The sequence below is a fragment of the Chrysoperla carnea genome, chromosome 4 (assembly GCF_905475395.1).
Source record: "Chrysoperla carnea chromosome 4, inChrCarn1.1, whole genome shotgun sequence".
Classification (NCBI taxonomy): Eukaryota; Metazoa; Arthropoda; class Insecta; order Neuroptera; family Chrysopidae; genus Chrysoperla; species Chrysoperla carnea.
The window spans coordinates 46,926,067-46,947,851 of NC_058340.1; the positions used below are offsets into that span (position 1 = coordinate 46,926,067).

At 29.5% G+C, this 21,785-nt stretch overlaps 1 protein-coding gene across 2 annotated transcripts in view; it reads left to right on the plus strand.

Annotated features, from left to right (window-relative positions):
• Window positions 1–21,785, plus strand: part of LOC123297962 (zwei Ig domain protein zig-8-like) — a 546,183-nt gene that overhangs the window by 175,681 nt on the left and 348,717 nt on the right. The window lies entirely within an intron of this gene.

Below are 21,785 nucleotides of genomic sequence, written 5' to 3' on the forward strand. Positions count from 1 at the left end.
AGCTTCAGTTTCTTAACTTCACTAATTTGGCTTTAGAAGTATGTAGTTTGATAAGGGTGAGTAATATTTGATCAATTTTGGGTAGGGTTGATTTGACCACTTTTGACGATTTCATCCCCTCCAACTCCACGGCTCCAGGGGGTGGGGTCCCACGGGGGGGTTATATCAAACCTAGGACCTTGTTGATATAAACCCTGATACAAAGTTTCATTTACTTTTACTTATACCAATCCTAGGAACACCTTAAGGTCTAGCTTTGTGCCATGTATAATCGAAATCGTTAGAGCCGTTTTTGAGAAATCCGTTTGACACATAGTTTCATGATTAAAATATATAGAACTTCTTCAATTGCAAGCCCGATCTCTTATTCTGTTAGACCTACCTATGGTGTAGTGAAGAATGGTAAATATTCAAGAGATAAGTAGCGTGAAAAAAGTATTTTAGTATAATGATTGGTACGACGGGAACAAAAACATTTTCTAACAATAGACCCATAAGTTTAGAGCTAAAGGCGTCAAAGAAGTAGGTTTTGAAGAAAATAGACACAAAACCTGAACGTTTGAAAGAGATTGACGTTAAACCATACCACAATATTTGTTTAGACCAATCATTTCTATATATAGTCGTAAAGTATCAAAATTAACTTCCTTAATATGGTTTGTACAATTTTTTGTATTCCCTGAATATGGTTCACTGTTTTTGGTTTAGATTATACGTAGATAGTTTATACTTAAACATTGATACTACTTTTAAATTTAAGCATTGTGTAAATTCCTTAGTGGCATTAACTTTTTGTTAAATTTGGGGCGATCGAAAACTTTTCCTTGGAATAAAATAAGAATAACACTTGAATTAAAATAACTTTTTGGCTGATTATTTGCTTGATTTGTGATAGATAGAATATGTTCCAATGATTTAAATTTCCATCGAATCTATCAAATATCGTTGACTTCAGTTCGTGATTTGACAATTTTTTCGATAAAGTTTAGTGGGATAGAAATCGGTGCGTTAGATGTGGGCCTATACACTAAACATTTTTTTCTTGAAGAATTTTTATCAATAAACTTATTTTTTGAGTTTCAAGCATCTGTCACCTTAAGAAAAAAACACCCAGTATATGTTGCATAATACTATCGAAATGCTTAAGACTCGAGTATTTCTTTTTCTGTAGAATGCGATAGAATAATAAACTTATAATAACACTATAAATTATGACCACGTCGCAATGCGGCCTAATTGACAACTTTAGATAAATGCGTATTATTAAACACAACAATATAGGAACATTTATATAGAAAATCAGTTGTTCACGTGACCCATTTAATAAAATATATGTTTGTTATGTGAAACGAGCATGAATGAATACACACAATAGTCCACTTTATATGTTATTTTATATTGATATTGAATTTGTTGTAAATACCATCGATCCAAGTGCAATTGGGGATTTGTCGAAATACATAGAGAGACATCATCATTAATTAATTATATTTGTCACTGTGATTTAATATAAATGACTTCATAATCAATATGGAATTTAAATTTTTTTTTAAATATAATACAAGTAAAATTTTGTCATTATTTGGTAATTTTTACTCCAGAATTAAAAGCAATATAATACTGAAAAGTTATATGTGTTTGAATTTTTAACCTGTTTGACCGAATCGACCGTCGTTTTAACCTTTCTTATCAGAAAAGTTTGCTTGCTTTTCGCAGCATTTTCTTCAGTATCCTCCTGTGCACTGATTCTGTTGACAAAAAAAGAGTGTGTGTACTTATGTACACGCGTTAGAAGTTATACTTCTTTGGCGTATGAAAAAAATTTAAAATAACTCAAATGCAGTAGTAATCGACAATAAATATTAAAATCAATCAAAAAGATTTTGTTAAAGATTTGTCAAGTAATCTGTAATATAAATTAAAAAGAGATGATTAAAATTATTCGATTCGATTCACAAAATGATAAAATATTATTATCTAAAGTAATAAATAATAAATAATAAATAATTAAATTTTATTATTATTTGATTATTTGTTAGAAAAATAATAAGTTCTTTAGAAATATATCTATATATTATACTTACAAAATTAACCTCTAATATTTGAAAACACTGTAACTATACACTGTACTGTAACTATATTCAGTGTTGATATATTTTTTTATTATTTCAATTCTGTGGCTAACTTCATCATGTCGTTCGTGCGCGCGCAGCTCACAAATTCACTCTCATCCAAACGCGCCAAAAGAAGTATAACTTCAAAAAGCCACATGTTTCTCATGAAGTGCTTTTCATAAAGTATTGTTAGTAATCTTTCATTTTACAGAAGAGTAATAATCGTAAAGACTACACTTGACGAACTTAAAGACTTACCTCAGGATCCTTATATAGATCTTTAAAAAAAGGTCCTTTTTGACATGGGGATTTTTATATTTCTACTAACAGACCCGACAGACGTTGTTCCGTCCCACTAAACCCATCCCACTAACACCCACCCCATCACGATAAACCCAAATTTTCCTCCTATCTGTTAGACAGCCTCTCTTCGGCCTGGCTGCTCCCATATGACTCTAAACAATCCCTATTCACAATACCTGACTAATAATAAATAATACCTCAATACTATTAAAAATACATAGTGCATAGAAGTAAGTTGTAATAGGAATGAAATAAATTATTTATATGCGCTTCCACCATTTTATGAAAATAAATTTTTGTTGTTGTGGAATCCTAAAAACAGTTTTAGTTGACCGAATTGTGAATCTAGATCATCGGATCCACTTGAATACACTCAAAAAAATTTCATCAAAATCTCTCCATTCGTTTTGGAGGAGTTTGGAGAAGTGACTTACATCTACAAGAAATATATATAATAGATTTTACCCACTGGAATATTATTGTAAAACGAAATAGCGTATTACTATCAAATAAAATGGAAGTGATGGGTAGAAAGAAGAAATTTAATTTTATAATGCTTACATCACACCTCTATTATCATGCCAAGATATCGTATTATCACCTAGTTTAAAGAATACGATAAATTTCAAATATAATATTATTAGCAGATAAATAACAATAAATCGAGTTAGAAAAATGTGACAATAATAATTAAATGTGATAATTACATAACAATAATTACATAACATTAACATAATTTTAAATATTCTAAACACATCCAAATTATTTTTCTCCTTGGATATTTCCTAATTGGATTACAGAAAACCAAATGTTTCGATAACAAAAATAAAAGAAATGGTTTATTAAATTTTTCGGTACAATAATAAATCGTCTATTTCTTTTTAAAGTGTGTGTTTACACTCAATTTGAGTTTAATGTATTCTATTTCAAATAATCGAATAAATTCGATCATAGTATAAACATTACTGAGTTTTTAATAGAATTTAAATTCTTAAAACTATATTCAAGCGAAAAATCGGGGTTCAGGGTAAGGGAAACTTTATGATGTGCGTTAAATTAAAAAGAGAAATTTAAGAGATTGTTCTTAAGTGGCGAAGGATTGACTTCCAAAAGCTGAAATCACGCTTAATTGGGTTGATCTCCTATATTACTTTGAGTAAGTAGAGAATTTCTGTGCTTGAAGAATAATCTGTTAATATGCACAAAGAATCCAGTTTTTCTCTTGGTTTGTTAAGGAATTTATTATCAATAAACCATATTCAATTCTATTCTATTCTGATATTGGTTGCACATTCAAACATGTGTTTGAAAGTGAAATTAAAACAACAAATGTTATATTAGTATAACTTTTATTTATTTTTGCATAATCCACTTTTTTTTTAAATTTTTCAAAAGAAAAATTAATTGCTTTACAATCATGTATTCGATATTTTTGATCATCTTTAGAACATAAAGTTAAAATAAAAAATTTTACAGGTTTATATGCTGTTTGCTTATTATGTAATTACAGGTAATAAAAACAAGTTAACAACTTGTTCAATATTTTGTTAAAAATACATATGATTTTACTAAAACTATTTACATTGAAGGTCAAGTGGATAAAAATCATTTAATAAATTTATTTTAGTTTTTCAAAAATTTGTAAATATGTCAGGTGTAATTTGTATAAATAGCTATTATAAGTAAATATTGTCAGATTAATTAAAATACATGTGATATTTAAGTAGTATGTGAAAAGCTAAAAACATTAGACGGTGAAGATGACCCAATAACTTCCAATGACCCTGATATTGAAATGTTAATTTCATCTTTATTTCAATAGCATTTAAAGAAGATGAGAAAAGGTCAGTTTGGTCGTTTAACAATATATCTGGACCTTCGTCTAAACACCTCTAGTGACTCTAGCAGATTGAGTTTTTATCCTTTTTCAGTGATATGTAATAGTTCCAAGTTAATGTTTTTTGTTGTGAGGAGCTGCTTTCGTACGTGATAACGAGATTTGGAAAAAGCATTAAATTTGAAATATTACATATCACTGAAAAAGGACAAAAACTCATTGTACCATTTATATGAAATATATCAAGGTATACTAAGTTCAGTTCCAAGTTTGTTCCGCTTAAAAATATTTATCCTACCAACATAATTTTGGTATTGGTGTTCATAAAATCGCCTAATTAGTCCATTTCCGGTTGTCTGTCTGTCTGCCTGACTGTCATCTGTCTGTCCGCCTGTCGTCACGATAAGTCAAAAACGAAAGAAGATATCAAGTTGATATTTTAACAACGTGCTTAGGACATAAAAGGTGATGTCAAGTTCGTAAATGAGCAACATGGGTCAATTGGGTCTTGGGTCCATAAGACCCATCTTGTTAACCATTATAGACAGAACAAAAATTTAAATGTAAAAAATGTTCCTTATAAAAAAATAAACTTTGTTTGAAACATTTTTTCGTAAACATCACTGTTTACCCACGAGAGCGCAAATTAGATGCAAATTTTAAAGTATGTATTGTGTGAGAAAATCAGTTATGAATATATGGCTATCTAAAAGTGGATATCTCTCTTTACTTATGGGTCGCAAAAAACAAACAATTGGTTCATCATCACTGACTATACATGATATTTCAACAATTAACTCAACCAATTGTTCGTTTTCACTTGTTTTCATCCTAGTTCCAATACCGAACTGCAACCTGTAAATGGTGTCGATACTGTATATTCACATATACTTTATACTGTGGTATACCATACTATAATATCAATGCATTAAAAAAGAATCAAGACCACACATTAAAGTTTAAATAACCGTAAATAAAAATTTCACACATTAAACATTATATTGTGGAATAATAATAAAATATTCACTGAATTTTATTCTCGCACATATATTTATTTATTTATTTATTTTTTTCTATACACTTGTTTACCTACTAGAATTCCAATTTTATCATTTATGTGATACAAATAGCCTAACCTATATATTTACGTATGTTCTATTATTCTTGTACGCATGTTATTTCAATAATAAAACATATAAAAACACACTTTTACATAAAATAGGATAAAGTGTTGTACCTTAAATAACTGTTCAGTTTCTTAACAGATATTTCTGATACAACATTTATTTGGATAAGCGAAATTTACAATATTTGAAAAACCCTCGATAATGCGATTTATTCTTTGTAAACCGATTTTTGGAAACTTAGCTATAAAATGTTCTCAATAAAGTCGGTTCGGCCGTTTACGGGCTACGATGTCACTGAAAAACACACATAGATAAACACTTTAAACTTATAACACTCTTTCTTAAATCGATATTAAAGTGATTGGCAAGGACTTCAGATGAGATGAAAATGATACTTTCATAGAGAGCATTTTTTTGGGACAAATTTTTGGAAATATTTTAATTGAAATTGAAAGTTTTATTTTGAAGTCGGTGTTTTTTTGTTAAAAGTTGTTTTTATTTTGCGATTTTTAGTAAATCTGAAATACACTTACTAATTTGTCTCTAACAAAATCATCGAAATCAGTTGGAAATTATAATTAATATGTAGTTATTCTTCCTCTTGTCTTGCATACTTAATGATAATTTAAGACTTTTATGGTTTTCTCATGGATGCCGTTGCCAGAACTGGACCAAAATGAAATGAGACCAAACGCGAAGCACCAGCTTTCAAATAGATAAAAAATCATCAAAACCGGGTCACCCAGTAGAAAGTTGTGAGGTAACACACATAAAAAAATACAGTTGGATTGATAACGTCCTCCTTTTTTAAACATAAATTTTGACAATATTGAGAAAATTTACTTTTTTCTTTCCATAGGGGTGCAACACTCACCCATGTCTATAAAAAAAGGTTGTTTATTGATCATTTAGAATTTACAAGTATTAATTTGTTTCAAATATTGTTTTATTATTAATGTAATTTTTTTTATTTGTTACAGGTATGTAAACAAATTCTTTTGATATGAAATAATACCACACATTTATCAACAGTAAGTAGAAATGGTAATTAATTACAATTCAAAATTGATATCATACAGCATAACTATAAATAAATATATAAAACGTATTCAGGATGTAGATGAAAACAGGAAGATTGTGTGCGGACATGGATAGGGATAATTAGTGCGTTTACTTTCGTCTTTTTATTAGTAATCAGCACCAGGTCCCAAATAAAACTAATTTAACTTTAGTCTTTATTAAAGGTACTTATTTTACTAATCTAATTTGACTTTAGTCTTTATTTAAGGCATGGAACACTTACTTCCGTGTCTTGAATTTGCTCTCACACATTAGAACGAAACAAAACTTGTTTGGTCTAGGATGTGCCATGTAAAAGAATCCATGTACTCATAGGACATATATATGGTAGATCGGCCATTTTCGAGATAGAAGCGAGTGTAGAAAGTGTAGAAGCGAGTGTAGGAAAAATAGTGGACCCTAACAGCCTATGCCTGGAAGAAACGGTTAGTCAAAGCATTCAATTTTTATAAATCGGGAAAAATAGTGACAGGCAAAACTTTTTGTCGGTACATGCCATTATGCCATTAGTTTTCCATAAAATTCCTTGTAGTCACAAGAAAATCGCACTTGAGTTTATTGGGCTAAAATCCACTCTTTCTGATTTACTTCAATCCCACCCCTCCGAAACCGCTAAATAGTTTTGTCTGCCACTAGTTTTTCCGGTTTTAAAAAAAATGGATGCTTTTACTTACCATTGCTTCCAGAAGGTTAGGATCCATTTTTTCGCCAGATTTCTACACCCCCCTCTATTTTGAAAATAGCCTTTTTCTAATATATATAAGTCCTATGAAAGAAAATGCTCCACATCGACTTACAACGCAGCAGAAAGTTGGGGGCTATTGGAGTTTTTACTTGCTATTTCCTAGAATAGTAGGAAATATTTATATTAAAAAAATATTTATAAATAAATACACAATAATAAATATTTCAATTAAAAATTTTTTTTGAATATAATCGGAAGCACATTCTGATGAGTTTATTATGACTGTAGGGGCAGCAAACTTTAAAAAACTGTTTATTTTCTCGTTGGTTTCAGTTTAAAAATTATAAACAGAGTGGTTAATTAAAAAATTTCTTTTCTATACAGTCCAAATAATAAGATTAATGTTATCTTTTTCATTTTTTCTTGTTACCTTTTTTATCAAATATATCCAACAAAGAAGGGTTTTTTAAAGCTTGTTTTCAGATTCTTAATTAAGATGACATTTTTGATAAAATGAATGTCATTTGTGTGAAAGAAATAATTAACGTCTTTTAAAAAGTGATATACTCTAAATTTTCAGGCATCGATATTTTGAAAAATTATAATATTGGTTTTCGTTTGATTAGGCGAAATTTTTACAAGTCCAACTTCAAAATTGGAAATGATAGTCTCTAAAATTATCTATTATACACTCCGTTTTTGATGAACTCCATAATTGTGTTACAACTATTCGGATTGGATGGCCACTTGCCAATAAAATTTTTTAAGTTATCTACCTTTCTTTGCCTGATATTTGCCCCGATTAGATTTTTGATAATTACTTAAAACGTTTAATAATATCCGCTATAAATTAAAAATAAATAAAGAAATAAAAATTTACATTTAGAATATTAAAACTTGGTAAAGTGAGAAATGGAAAAATTCATTAATTTTAAGTGAACGAATGGCGGCCTCGTATAACATACATATTCACACTTTTTCCTATATATATATATATATGAAAATAAAATAATTTTTCACTTTTTTCGCATGTTATTTATATATTAAAATGCAATTCATTGTTATATACGAGCACACAAATGTGTCAGTTAGTGTTACAAATTCACACCAGGGTTCCGGTTTTCTAATTCCGGTATATGGTGTTAAAAATATTTGGTTCCCCCACATAACATAACAAGTTATTCTATTGTTTCAAATAATATTTGCATCATATTCTATCCTGGTAAGGTGCTAATGACTAAAAAAAGCAGCATAACTAATATTATATAATTCATGAATATACCAAGCCGTTATCATTATATATGCAGAAGTATACAGAGTGTACTAAATGTCACACGACTAACTTCCCAAAGGGGAAAAAAACATTAAAAAGGTCTTGTTAGCCTCCATAAATTTGATGATGTGTTTTATCCACTTTTTAGATTTTTTTATTAAGTTTTTTCCAGTTTTCTTATTATCATTAGAAAACTACTAAACTTATTCTGCTGAAATCTCTTTCAGTTCTTATATATGCGATTACGCGTCGAAGAACTCCAGTCACGTGTTAATGTCATAATTGGTTCGCGAGATAATCGAAGCGAAAGAATCTGAACGAACATACAAACATACGCACATACGTACCACACTTACACACACAGATATCACATTGAAAAGTTTTGATTCGGATATTGCAGCCTTGAAACCGCGGAAATATACAAAACTGGAGATTTTCAAAATCGGCCCCATTACATTAACTTCCGCTGGCAAGTTAATGTTAATGATGTTGTTCCAGAATGACAGGCAATTCAAATCATACACTGGAACACTCTTTACAGATTATATACACACAGTACCTATCTAGTACCGTGGTGGGTACATTTAAATAATACCGTGTGGTAAAATCATAAATATTCATCATTTTTTTCTCCAGTATCTAGAAAGGTACCCAGTACGAAGTAAACAACAAATATTGCACAATAATGTCTAGACACAAATATTTTATTATGAATACAAATTATAATTTAAATTAATTACATTTAGCTATTGTATTTTGTTCGTTATTTTCTTTTACGGTACATTAAAAGAAATGATTATGAATTCTTTCACGTTAAATATTTTTGGTGGATATAATTTTTAAATATGAAATATCTCAGAAAATGTAAAATACTAGTATACGCTGTGTCTACTTTAGTTGGATTCATATGAAAAACATTTTTATTTGAAGCCATAAGTTTTACGAAAAAAAAATTATTCTTTATAAAAATGGCTGCTTTGGAATGTTTAAACATTTAGCAATTCACTTTTGACATTGAATGTACAGGGTGTCCACAAATTGCAAAAATTATAATAAGAAAAACGGTTAAAAAAAATCACTCGTGAGATATGTAGGAGTGTCCTATTTAAAGAATGCCATAAAAAAACAGTTATTTGTTTGGAACATACAAGCTTTAGACAATACAACCTTATTTAAATCTAGTGTTTTCAAACTTTTAACGAGCTCTATAAAGTCCATCCAATTATTCGAGATGATTTACAGAAACCAGTGAAACAGCCAATTTCTCATTGAAATTGTGTATTTAGCGTTCTAGAACGAAGAAATCTTAAGGGTAAGCAGGGAGTACAGGCAGGACATTGCACTAAAACTTTTTGTCTAGGATTCTTAAGACTTTTTTGGCCGGTTAAATTATTATGACAAAAGTTATTCCGATAACAATAAATATTTCTAACAGCTTTTGTTTAAAACTAATTTCTATAGTAGCGGCCCCGACAGACTTCGTCCTGTCAAAAGTTGTAGGCCTGTCGCAGTACAGTAGAAAAAATTAATTTAATGTTTCAATTATAAACAAAGATTATTCACAAAGAAAATAAAAAGATTTTGGCCCGACTGGGGGTAGGAACAGTGGTTTTCGAGATTGCGGTCCAGCACTCCTACCACTGAATGACGATCCATCTGGTAAAAAGTTTTTTTTACATTAAATATCAGTTTATACACCGTGAGAAAATAAAAGTGTTGTTTGTACAATTTTGCAATTTTAACGTCTTTTCTCCCCATAAAAACCTTCCTTTTGCTGAAACGAACATTTACGAAAAAAGCCTAATAAGTCAAGTGGTTATACAGTTTTATCCCTTAGCAACACGTTTGCCGATTTATTTTTATTTATATAGAAAGTTTTGGAATTAGTCTTTTATTTTGTATACAAACAGATGACATAAAGACCATATGAAACATAAGGATATTATATTTAAAAAAGTAACCAATCTCATTATATTATGTAAAAACCTTAACATAGAAAAACATGTTTTTATTTAACACAACCCCTTGGTATGACCGTAAAAAGGCTTAAAACTGAAAATATAGAAAACTAATTTTGGTAAAAGTTAATGAAATTGAAATAGTAAATAAACAAACAAATACATGCGTTCCTGGTTAAAACTTAACTTTTATTTATCATGCAATGATCTATTACAAATCTAGTTATGCCGCTGATAGATCAAACAGTTAAAGCAAAACTATGTGGTACATTTTCTAAACTACAAAAAAAAATTACAGTTTTTAATTTTTTTTTCTTTTTTAATTCAAACCTTGAAATGCAAGAATGAGTATTCAAATTTTGAATGAGTTTGAATAATGACGCCTACTCATCATTATTTTTAGTTAAAAAATTAATGAATTAAAGAAGAATTTTTGTTTTTTAACAGTATAAAACGGTTAATAATATACTCAAAGCGGCCAAAAAAATAAATAAAAACAAAACAAAACAAAAAAACAAAAAACAAAAAATATGATATTGCAGTTTTTAAGAAGTTTTATCGTGTAATGTGAAACTTTTATCGTGTAAACTGTTTCATGATTTTGAAATGAATTTATGAAAATTTACAGCAATTTGAACAAGAATCCAAACCAAAATAATTAAAAGCTGTGATAGTTAATTACATTAGAAAAGGACAGTACAATTATCGAGCATTAATACATTCTTCTTTTTTGATACAGTAAACTTTAGTTTATATAGAAACAGAAATTAGATAAAAGTAAAATTATAGAAGGATTATGAAGAAATTACTGAATTGTTTCAGAAAATATGGTTTTATAAATTACACTCGCCTATTTTCTCTTCTCATCTTCGTATTGTAGTTTTTCCTCTACTTCAGAGTATAGAGACTGCACTCTTATTCCTCAACAAAACGTATTATTTTCGAGACCTTAAATATCGATAGTAAAACGATATTAAACAAGAATCGAAAAAACTTGTAATCCATTCCTTTGACATATACACAGAGGCCACTCACATCATTGTTTGTTAATCGTTACTCGTTTACTACATCCATATTTACAATTACATGTCGGTTACTTCGTTATTATCCAAGTGACGACAATGTGATCAATCCTACCGCCCCCATTTATTATAATTTTTCTCACTCCCGCTGCCTGGATTCAAACCGCAACCTAATTCTAAGGAGGTCCAAAGGTCCACTTAGGCTCTTCCAGCCCTTGTAGTTCAGTCTAAGGCACATTAACCTAATCCGGAGGTAAACAAGAAACTTCTTTTTGACCTTCTTTAGTAAGGTAACCCTTTATAAAGGAGAAAATAAAATTTAGTGCGTATCTATTATTATGTATCTGTGGAACCTTCTCATGACATGTTAAAAACTGGAATACATTTTTTCCGCAAAGCTAAAAATATTACTTCTACTTTCCTTCAAAAGTTAAACACAAATATCGTAAATTGAAAAACTAAGACCAAACGCTTTCCTTGCGATATAAACTAAGAAGTACTTATTGTTTTTCTGAGAGGTTTACTCGCGGTATGATAATAAATATCTAATAGCATCATAAACCTTTTTTAGACGAATTTTACATAAGTTAAAAAATTTAATTTTTAAAAATAAAATATTCATTATAATTTTTGCCAAACGGCATCATTAAACATTAGGTTTGTACAAAACACATACCGATAATGTAGGTTAGCATGTTATTACGTATGCTTTATAAGAATGTTTTCAACCCCCAGGAAAGGTTGTTAGAAATGTTGATGTTCATCAACTCACAAAAGCCCACCAAGTGTATACCACAACCTACTGCTATAACAACGTCGACTATATTTGCTCGAGTGCCTATCCCAGCCCTTAGGTGATCGATGTGTTTATATGTGCTGTGGAGTTTGTCTTCTACTTTTTACTTCATCATTCGTTTTACATTTGAATCCATAGTAAATATTGCGACAGAATTTGTACAAATATCGGCATACATTTATATAACTCACATACGTACGTATATGCTTACTCAATATGCATTTATGCAAACTAATGGTAAAATTTCATTTAAAATATTTCAAAATGAATGTTTAAATAATAAAAATTGATGGCAATGTAATCAAAAACTAAAATTAATGGACTTATATTTAATGAATTTTATATTAAGGTATGATCAAATTAGGTATTTGAAAAAATTATACTTTAATTAGAAATCTTATATATTTAAACGAGCAATTCTGGTATATATGTATACATATATTTCATCAATCTCGGACACGGCTATCTAGGTTTCATTTTTAGAAAATGTTGTTTTATCCGTGTTTTCAGGAAAAACTACAAACTAAAAACTGAAAAATGTGACTTACTGCCATCTATTGGCAAGTATAAATTATTATTTTTTTAATTGGGAGGAACTAACTGGCTTACCGAAACTGAAACACTAAAGTTAAGTCACGTGTAATATGCTGGGGTTTTAGAAGCAAAAAATCGATCTAGCTAGGTTCCATTTTAAGAAAACGTCGTTTTCTCTGGGAAACTTTAATCCCGGAAAGGAGAGAACAATTTAGATGAAATTTAGTATGCATGGGGTTTCGGATGCGAAAAATCGATCAAGCTAAGTTTTATTTTAAATAAATAACGAGGAAAGCTCGGTCATCCAGGTACTGAATAGTAAAAATAATAGTTACTCTATTTATACGTGTTCTACTTTATAATGGCGGACTGCACACCAAATTAGCAACGAGTAAATCGGTAGACATTACATCATGCTTTACAAAACAAATGTTAGATTAACTCAAAGATGGCCACTTGAAAGGTAAAAACTAGCCATGAAAGCCAAAATAAAAATTTTAATAAAAAATACTTTTTATATTATAATAATTTTGTACGACTCGCACATATATGACGACTTGTTAAAATTTGAGGCGCTCAATATAAAAATGTGTTGCAAGATTACACCCGAACAAACATAGGTACCTAAAGGCTTCCAAGTGAAATAAAACCTGGTAAAAAGTGCAAAATATTTGACACTCAACTTGAGCGATTTTAAACCCAGCTATGGTTATTACTTCGCGCACCCGATGGGAAAGATGTAATCATTTTATTTGAATTTTTGGTTTCGAAGCTTGGCTCAATGATTGAATCTATATTGGTCCAGTTGTTATTTTCTACATGCGGCTTTTTGTAATAACTATATATAACCGCATAAAATATACATAATCCTATATTCGAATCAAATCGATTAAAATAGAAAGAGAAACTCTTTATATATTCGAATATGTAAATAAATTGAATACTCAAGGACATTTATTTGGTAAACAAACAGCCTCTTGAGATGAATATATTCAATAATAAATTCTCTAAACCTTATTATTAAAATACTTACATCAGATATTATTGTAGTGTTCTGTTAATAATAATTAGAAATATTTAACCTTTCAGTTATATATATATATATATATTTCATTAGTAAAGACAATAATATTCATCATACACGATATAACATTCACCAATACAGACCATGAGTTATCATTTTGTTGAAATCGTTCGTATTGAATTGTTAGTTAACTGGTATATATTAATACTATCCATTGTTACTATAATAGTACTTACTAATAACATAAACGACTAATATTACTTCAAAAATAGTGCAAGAGACGACGACTGCACTGTCTAAAGACAAAACAAGTGAAATTTACAAAATTTAAAAAACCCCCGACATATGTGATTTATTCCTTGTAAAACGATGTTTGAAAACTTAGCTATAAAGCTCTCAATCAAGTCGATTCGACCGTTTAGGGGCTACGATGTTACTGAGATACACACAGATGCACAGATAAACACTTTAAACTTATAACACTCCTTCTTAAATCAATATCAAAGTGATGGTCAAGGATATAAGATGAAAAGAAAAGGATACGCTATCATTTTTTTTGACAAATTTTTTGAAATATTTTAATTGAAATTGAAACATTTTAGTTGACTTTGTTCTTTTGAATTACTGTTTTGAATTACCTTTTTATTTTCCCATTTCACTTTTCGAAACGAATTGAGCCAGGTTTACTTGACCGAATTGTAAGCTTGCACTTGAAAGATCAAGCTTATAACACCTCTTTTTTTTAGTTCGGCAGTTATAAATAAAACGAACTTTAAAGGCCTGCCGAAAGAATACAGCCAATTTACCTTGATTTTTTCACGATGTGTAATGAATGGGGCACAAAAAGTAGGGATGTGTACCAACTTGGGATTGGAATTTTGGATTGAATGAGTTTTTTTTTGGCCCACTATCTCTTGAACTAATAATAGTAACTAATAGGAATACGAATAATATTACTTCACAAATGGTATGTATAATATAATGTAGTCGTCTGTGTTTGTGTCTATGAGGAGATTGTGTAGGATGAGGTAAACGAGATTGGTATGTGTGTATATTTTGAATGAGGATTGTTATGTAGATGAAATACAAACCATCGTATAATAGTAATAATACAACATGTTTTGTTGTTGCCTATTATGTCTACTGAATGTTCGAATAAATCATGGAAGTATTTTTCGAACCAACTCTTTTGTCAGATGTATTACAGTCGTGACATTTAAATGTTTCTGTAAATTACCCCATCATCCAAATGTTGTTTCTCTTAGTTTTTTTTTTTTTTTTTTTTAATTTTGCTCTTCTGTTCTCATGATTCTGATCTTGAAAGATAACGACAAGTACTTCAATTGATTTGATATGAATGCACAAAAGTTTCAATTATGTCGAAAAGAAACAGTAAGTTTTTAATTTTTTGCTACAGAGCTACATCACCAAAGCATTAACTAACTGCGAATGGTGGCAAATGCGTTTACCTTTCACATTAAGGTTTTTAAACATACGAAGATAAGAACGCAAAGTAAGGAAAGTCTTATATTAAAAAGAAAAAAATACAATAAAATAGCGTTTAACAAATAAAATATATTTAATATCTTCTAAGAAGTCAGAATTCGAGACAATTTATGAGACGAACTTTTCAAGAGCCAAGAGCGGAAACTAATTTTAAAATAACTCCAATCATCTTAGGGTTTCACCTCGGAATCTAACGGAATAAGCTAATTTTTTGTACAAACCTTTATTTCGATAGTACAAATGTTGTCTCGAACATCACAAATGATCACGCGTTCGCGTCGTTCAAAATACAAAAATACAAAAATTTTGTTCCAAGATCAACTTACTTTATTATTTTCTGCTGATTATTACTTAATTTACCTTAATAATAGAAAAATATTGTCTCTAGATGGTATTTCATTTGATTTCGACGGTCAGTAGTCCAACAGAAGTAATTATTTAACGGACATTGTGTTTTAAATATTTTGATGATGATGGTGTAAGTATTGAACATTTCAATTCTTGTAATGAATGAGTATATATCGATTCACTTCTTTCACCAAGAATACAATATGGCATTTGTGTCGACCTCAGAACTTCAAAATAGCCACGCATCAAAAATGAACAAAATTTGTATCTATCTTAAAATCCTTTTTTAGTTTCTAGACCCAGCGGTTTTCGTTGTGCGTTCATCGATAACTCAGTGAATCAGTCAGTCAATTTTTTCTTTCATATATATAGAAGACTGACGATGCTAAAAGTTGGAAACGTTCAAATATTAACTGTGTGAAAGTCGATTATAGTTACCTAACCATAAATATACTATATATATTATTATTATTGCTTTCTAAATATAATTTTAGCCCCTACGGTTGTTCCGTATTTTGACAGCACTTGTATAAAAGCAGAGTATCTAAAAAGTTTTTATTTCACTGATATTTAAAACGCTAAGTTTTGTTATTCAATTACCATACCAAATATTTGAAACACTCTGTGCTAATGTAGCTTGGTATTTGAAAGTATCTTAATATGTATTTGTAACATCCCTGTCATATATAAATGGATTTCTGTACATTGTTATCATATTAGAACAACGCAACACTATTATTTTCTACAAATATTATCATCGCTATTCTATTCAGTAATCTTATGAAATTCAATTCATTAGTTTAGTATAAAAGTACAAACATTTGTCCAAGTAATACTCTGGGTCAAATTAGTACCAAATAAGTTTGAATTCTGTAGTCTACAACCCCTTAAAAAAATTGCAAAAAATCGAGACATTTTTTTATCTCCAATTTTGATAAAACTCAGTATGGTAACTTTGACCCCAAAAGTACAAAAATCGGGTGCATTTGATGACTGGTCAAATAGTTTTTGAGATACGAACTAAAATCGATCAAATATTGCGATATCTCAGAAACTCTGCATCTGCATGATTAAATTAACCTGATTTTTATATTTTTTAGATCAAAATTATCTTATCCATTACCGAATTCAAAATAATTCAAAAAACGTTTACTTTTTTTGTCTGAAAAACTGAAAAGACTTAATGAAGACGGCAGTTCATGTTCAAGAATTTTATTATTAGTTTTGTGTGCCATAGAATATCGTTTTAAATCTCATAAAAAATTAAATTGTTTATTTTTAATTACATAACAATCTTAAATTTTTACCCCTATATTTTACACTAGGTCTCGCAGGCACTTATTTATTAGATTCGTTTATTTATATTTTATTTTTCGCCAACCGTAAATGTTTTTAGATTACCTTGACCTTTTCTTTAGTGTTAATGCTATTAACAAATATAATATCATGCTGGTAAATTCACACTACTTCCATTATTATAAAACTATACCATAAAACATCACCGATGATATCAAGTAGTCAATATAGCAGCCATTAGCAGGCTTAAATTTTCTAAAACACATCAGTGGTCCTTGGAATAACCAAACCATTTTAAGAGTTGAAATTTCTAGATCTAGTACTGATTTGCAGAAGAGCTTTCTACCGCTTTTTCGTCAATCTCTGTACATCTGACTATAAAATTTCTAAAAAACGTTTTATTTACTCATTCAGACCATTGCTGCCCTAGTTACATTTTTTATTATATTTTTTCATTGAATAATTCCAAGAATCAACTGAAACTATAAAAAAAACCTACCGACTCAGTGACTTAGCTAGTAAAGTCGTCTTTAATCCGTTCGAATCCAGGGAGTGGCAGTGTGAACATTTATAATTAATAGAGCAGTAAAATTAATCACGCTGTCTTCGCTTGGTGAAGAACAAAGTGACCGACTCCGCCAACAACATAAAAATTTAATTGTATATTCGAGTAGTTTCAAATAAAGTAAATAAAGATTAAAAAATAATGATGAGGGTTGCCTCTGTTATAGACAAATGTCTGGAAAACGGAGGTAAAACCCCATTATTATTATTATTATTATTATTATTATTATTATAAGAAAACCTAATGGAAGTAAAATGATAAAAATCTAAACGAATTACCCAAAATCATTAGCATTTAATACATACAAGCTATAATTTGAGAAATAATATCAGTTTCCTCTTTATTTATTATTCTAAAATATGTTTTAATGAAATGTTCATTTTGAAATTCCTTTAGTTCAATTATTAACAGTTCTGTGTATGCATGTACAATATGTATGCGTGGGTGTTTATATTAGTACGTCGGCCAGTAAAATTTCGGCGTTGGATGTGCAAATCGTTGTAACTTGGCTTTTTCCGTTGTATTATTCGTGCGTAATACACAAATTGTCTACTTTCAATCTGCTAACGGTATATTTTTACCGTTCATTTTCTGGGACCATTGGTGAAGTCTTTTTACTTTAGGTGTATTGAAATTGTTTGTCCTGTCACCTTCCCAGCAGGTCAAAAAGAGCTTTTTGAACTTGAGCACTCTTAAAATTCATAAAGGATGCATTTGTATTCATTATCTAACCATAAAAGGTCTCCGGACCCAAATTTAACGGCGATTGGCCTCGGGAGCAGTGCTAGGTAAGCTAACTAAGAGGCCCTGAAATGTATCCTGTCGTTTTTTTTCTGACTTGTAGGATATCTTAATCTCACTGGAAAAGTGGCAAGAGAAAAAAAATTCAATTAAATACGTCTAAGATAAGAAGACTTTAAAGTTTCATAAATGGTTATAACCTGAAATCGGTATGAACGTACCAGTACGAGTCGCAAATGTACTGTTAGCAGATAGAAAAAAAAATCGATATATATCGTGGGACATTTGGTAGAAACTATATTCTTTTATTAGCTTGGTACATTATAATTATAGGGCTTACTTTTTTTATTTACAAGATATTTTTCTGAAAAATTTAAGGTATAAATTTTAGAAGTTTGCTTGATTCTTTGAATACTTTAATTTTATAGCTACTTTTTGTTTTTATTGTATGAAATAATTGTAGTATTAGTTTAAAAAAGACATTCGTCTCATTAAGTGGTCAACCCAATATGTGAGTGCATTACGTTTGGTTTGATTAGGATATTTATAATGACATAACATAAAATCTGCTTTGTACTTTAAATTATCTCTGTTTTCTTTAACTTCTGATAACTTTCACAACTCAATTTTCTTAAATGATAAAACATAAAATTTTGACAAAAATACAGATTGACAGTTATAAAAGATTATTACATATTCTCAAAACTACTGCCAGCCTGAATTGATTGAAAAAGTTTTAGTTTCCTATGTAACCGGTTTTTAGCGTTTGTTGCAGTTTTTTTAGTTTTAACTTCCAACTGGCAAACAAATATCGTACGAACAAAGTTCCAAGTTAATTTTTCAAAATAGTACGAATAATATAAAGTCTCAAAATTTTCACTTGCCGATGCACTACGGTGTGTGTATTTGTGTGTGGTTGTGTATGTGCTAACAGGATAATAACATCATAGAAGTAGTGTGCGCAAATAATGATAGTGAAGCACATACTATTACTGTTCATTCTTCCATACCTTAACCTAATTCTGAAAATGAGAGAAAGTAATGAAATGTATATATTTTGTTTAAAACTTAAATAGAACAAATCATAGACCCAACAAACATTGAAAATTAGGAAATAATATTTTTAGTGTGAATTTCATCAAATATGAAAATGCAATTTTATTTCGTTTGGACAGAAGGTAGTAAAAGTTAAATACGTTTTGAGGTGATATTTCGCTTTATTGATAATTCTAAATTTTTGCAAGTAAAACAACAGTGCAAATAACAAAGCCGATATAAAGATGGTAGTTTTTAATAATATTTCCACGTCACTTAAAAAATGTTTTTGCTTTAAGATGTTGGAATGTCTAGAACTCACATGATCTTTTTAAAAAATAGTTTTGCAAGGAATAATGACCTGAAAGACAGTATAAGATCGATCTTTACCCATCGGATAACCACGAGACATTTTTTTAATAAAATTTAAATGATTTTGAAACTCTCCTATCATAGTTTTCCTATCGAAAAGTGTTCATGGCTATTTTTAATTATATTTGCCATTTTTGTGTGTGTAATTAAACTACATTTCCTCTGATACCAACACATCGCTGTCGTTTCCTATATTGACTTGCCTGTTCATATGGTATGAACAAATCTACGCCAATCTGATAACCAATCGGAATTGGTATCAGAAGAAAGATAATTTAATTACGAAAATAATGATATAGGTTTGCCTGAAAAAAACATTTATGGAAAAAATTGATTAAAATTAATTTAATTAAAAACAGTCAGGAACAGTTTTCGATAGGAAAACGACTGAATGCATTTGAATGAAACCTAAGAATAATATAGCTCATACATCAGAATAATACACAGGCTAAAATTTATACAGATAGCCCCCCCCCCCACTTTTCTGGAAGAAAACTGCTAAATGGATTTTAATCAAACATTACAATAATGTTGCTCATACATCTGAATAAAGCATAAGCTATTTATAAAGATACTGGAAGTTACCCACTTGTTTCGCCTTCATAATAAGAAGTATTTCGAGTATTTTAGAAGAGGGATAAGTGGTAGAAAGAGAGATGAAGGCTGTAACGCGGTGGTCTTTACTTTTAAAATTAAAATTACCTAGCAAAGCGGACAGGTATGATGCTGGTAATACTGCTCACTAATACCTATATGACAAAACAATGCCATTTAAGTAGATAGCTTTAACAGTAGGTATATTGTTTTCGCTATTTTGTATAGAATGCTTCACCTGATGGTAGGTAGGTATTATTTTTTGATTGTTTATGAATATAAACAAGTGATAATGTTATAATAATAACGATAATGATAATTATAAAATAGTATTCAATAAATGCGATTTAATATTTTGATAAATGTATATATAAAATGAATGATGAACAAATGAATTGTTTGTTGCAGCATTTCTATAATGGATGTTTATATAAATTATAAGTATAAAACCATTTATAAAATATATACATTACAGGACATATAGCACGGGACAACGCTACCATGTTTTGTATAAATATCAGAAATCAAAATATTACATTATACAGATAAATACAGAGAGTTGAAAACTTATTAGGGATGTCGGTACACGACGAAGTACAAACACTACAGCTCTGAATACAGCTCTGAAACTTGGAACATAGTTTCTGAGAACTATAAAATTAAATTTGAAGCACTAGAATCGAGTAGGGAATGGTTTGACTAGTCGCAGTGGAATTATACGGTTTACACGCCTCTTATTACGTATGTTGGATTAATTTTTTTTTTTTTAAATGATTCAATTTTCTCATACATAAAAGTCTTACACGTTACTCAAGGTCGGGTCGTAGAGGATGTAGATTTATTCAACTCGCCATAGTCGTAACGCGCAATTATGAGGATTTTGAAAAAAGGGATCGTCGACACAAAATTGGATCACATTGTGTGAAATTTCATTTTCTATAGTTCCTGAAATACTGTGTGTGCCGATAATAATTTTAAAATAAAGTTTAAAATTATAGATAGTACACTGTTCTTGAAAATTTATAATAACTTCTTATTCTAAATGTCACCATTAATTTAAAATTTCATGTTACTCTTGAACTTAGTCGATTAACTATTATTAACAGTTACTTTTGTCTAGATAATTATTAATTAAGCTAATTAATATTTAAGCTAATTAATTCGTTGTTCAAATTATTGAATCAAGACAATTATAAACTATTAGTATCTGTGTTGAAGGGATTTAAACGGGATGTATTTAATATAATATGGGTTGGAATTGATATTGAGGCTAGCACTTTTCTAGAGAGCTTGGACACCGCCGATAAAAAGCATCTTTTTTAATTGGAAAGCTGAATTATATTCGATTAGATTATAATTATTTGTGTCAATTTGGCGTAAACGTTCATTACATAATCTAGGATACATCGACTCGGCTAGTTTAAACATTAATTTTTTTATAAGGAACATCATATATTTACACTTTTGTTCTATTTCTAATGATGTACATGATGAAATCGTACAACAATCGTACAACGTGGAAAAATAAACAAACTTTGAAAAGCTGTTTTTCCGGAACTATCCGTCCAATAAAAA